A 2,940-nucleotide genomic window follows, 5' to 3' on the forward strand; every position below is an offset into this window, starting at 1 on the left:
GGAAGCATTAATAAATTTGTCTGGTAGAGCAGGATAGGAGGCATTACTGCACCGGGCTGATCAACTAAATAACATGCTTATTAAAAACAATCTGTAGGAACGCACTATCATTCCTGTTCCTATTTATCTTCTGGTCAACTCAATTGAGATTGTGCATTAAAGCACAGGCAGCATTATTACATTTGCTTTATTAAATTCTATAAACAGCACTGTAAAGTCAGAGTCAAGATATTTATAAGATAATGGCAAACAGGGGAGGCATGGAGACTTGCTTTAACACTAACATTTGTAGATGATAATATTTTTTTTCTTAATTGCCATTCCCACAACAGCAAGTGTTTCACAAACCTCTTCCCCTAGATCTTTATTCTGCACTCACTCTAATTTGAAATAAACCAAAACAAAACCAGAAAAAAACTCCAGCCCCTAGTTCCCTTCTGGGAATGTGGGAAAATTATGAAAGAATTACACAACTCACAGCACTCATTAGGACATCTGAAATGGAATAATTTTAAATAAGGAGTAGGCTGGCTGCAAGGCCTTCCCGTACTAGGGTTGATATTAGAAGCGCATCTCATTATATCAAATTAGTATCCAAAAATTCTGCCTAACACATAATTTAAAACATAAAACATACTGGCTGTCAAAGGTAACGATACCTTATGCCTGCCTGCAGGCATCCATTAGTTTCAATAGGACAGACAGAGAGAGAATTGCGTACCAGCTACTTCTCGAATGGCTACATTTAACAGACACTGAAAAGTAGGTAATATTAGGAGGAATCAAGTATTTCTTTGAGAGACATTGCGTGTCCAAACACACGAACAGAAGCCAGGAATTCTAAACCCAACATTTATTCCCTCTGTGGCTTCATGTAAATCATACAGCCTTTGTTAGCCTCAGTTTCCCAGCCATGATATTTGGATAGTAAGACAGCTTACCCTTTAAGGATGCTGTGAAAACAATCAGTGCCTAGAAATTGAGGATTATATTCCGTATGTGAGTTGGTATTCCTATTTACAAGGCATATTCTCCAAGTCAACGTTAACTGAAATAGAAATGAGATTAGAATAAAAAAGTCAAGCTATACTTCTTTGGGAGTATCTCTCATTAAAAGAAGGAGAAAGGAGAGGGTGCAGAAATAGTGAGGTCTAGAGAACAAACAATGAAAAAGTAAAAGCAGGGCTAAAGAAGCAAGTTAAAAATATATTTTTGCCCATTACAAAAAATAAAAGTTTAACAGTAAAAACAGAGAGGGCTTTTTTTGGTTTATTTTGTAAAGAAAGGAATGCACAATGCCTCACAGTGCAGAGAATAAAACTTAGGAGACCAAATTCTGCCCTACTTCCATCCAGACTACACTGTGAAATTGCACAAAGACCTTTTTCTCTCCTCTAAATTGCCTCTCCAAAGAAGGGTGCCTTGCATCTCCTTTAGCCATCTATGCAAAGTAGAAGGGTGTATAGACTTCCAAAGTAAGGTAATATATCTCTGTGTCAGTGGAAGGGCAACACATACAAATCGGTATTTATGTTTATTCATAGTAACCTACACAAATGCTTGCAATAAGGTAAACGCTTAGAATCGACAGGGCACCCATACATGCTGCAGCTGATGTAGCCGGCTACTTCTACCAACAAGTGCATTTTTTTAATTCCATAAAAATATGGATAAATAAAATTTTACTTCTACATTTTTCTAGCACAGGACAAGCATACCATCAAACATCACTCCATTTCTGAAACTACATACATGTAGTCTTCCATTGCATTAAGAGCTCTGGAACCACCAGTTGCCTCATTACAATGGTAATAACTTGGTGTGGTTTTTACCTGGTTTAAATTGTGGATTTCCTATTTCTGTAAAAAGAAGTGTGTTTTTTTCATTTTGCCATCAGATCAAACAAACCCTGAGTTTATAAACAAAGGGAATATTTGTGCTACCTGAATACAGATTGTGCTGGACGTATAGGTATAGCAGCTGTATGCAGGATCATTTTCCACATCCTACACCTGGATAAGGAATTGCAGCCACTTATCTGAATGCAGATATTGTAATCATGAACCATGCTTTTGCAAACATAAACCATGCCTTTGCAATCCTGGATTAAAAAAATGGAGTGAAACTTTAGGTCAAGCTGGAAAAGTGACACATAAAATGCAGAAGCCTGCCTATAATGGAGATTCAAGTCACTATTAGTCCATAATCTGTACTGGCTGCATATTGGCATCCAGACTGAATATCATAACATTTAATTTAACCTACAAGAGTTCAGAACTCCCCATCATGAAATCTCTCCTCTTACCAGCATTGCCAGGGACACATACTACCACCTTCAGGGGCCCCCAGACTATAAATACAGGCACTGGTTTCTTCACAGATGGTACTTCCAGTTCCTCTGCTTCCAGACCATGCCAGGCCAGCCATAGCACCCAAGAACTCAGCTGCCCAGTACAGTCAAAATTAAGCTCAGGAAAGTCTTTTTAAAGGACCTGAATGATCTTTCGATGTTGAAACAAATAAATAATTAAAACCCGACACTTGCAGGACCAACACCCTTGGGTAAATCTAGGGAGATTGGGTAGAGATATATGAGTATTTCTAAAATGATAAATGGGTTTGATGCTTAGAATTTCAACTACTAACATCAGTTCTTTCAAGGAAAAGTCAGACCAAGTAAAACGAAATAAAGCATCATCACACTCAGATTCAAATACAGGTAATAATAACCTCATGAGGTTCAACAAGGCCAAGTGCAAGGTCCTGCACCTGGATCGGGGTAACCCCTAGTATCAGTACAGGCTGGGGGATGAAGGTATTGACAGCAGCCCTGCCGAGAGGGACTTGTGGGTAATGATGGATGAAAAGCTGGACATGAGCCGGCAATGTGCACTGACAGCCCAGAAGGCCAACTGTACTCTGGGCTGCATCAAAAGAAGC

The 2,940-nt window shown here is 38.8% G+C and overlaps 1 protein-coding gene across 1 annotated transcript in view; it reads right to left on the reverse strand.

Moving 5' to 3' along the window:
- Positions 1-2,940, reverse strand: part of MMS22L (MMS22 like, DNA repair protein) — a 94,723-nt gene that overhangs the window by 28,096 nt on the left and 63,687 nt on the right.

Source organism: Egretta garzetta, unplaced genomic scaffold (assembly GCF_000687185.1).
Source record: "Egretta garzetta isolate BGI_Z169 unplaced genomic scaffold, ASM68718v1 scaffold231, whole genome shotgun sequence".
Lineage (NCBI taxonomy): Eukaryota > Metazoa > Chordata > Aves > Pelecaniformes > Ardeidae > Egretta > Egretta garzetta.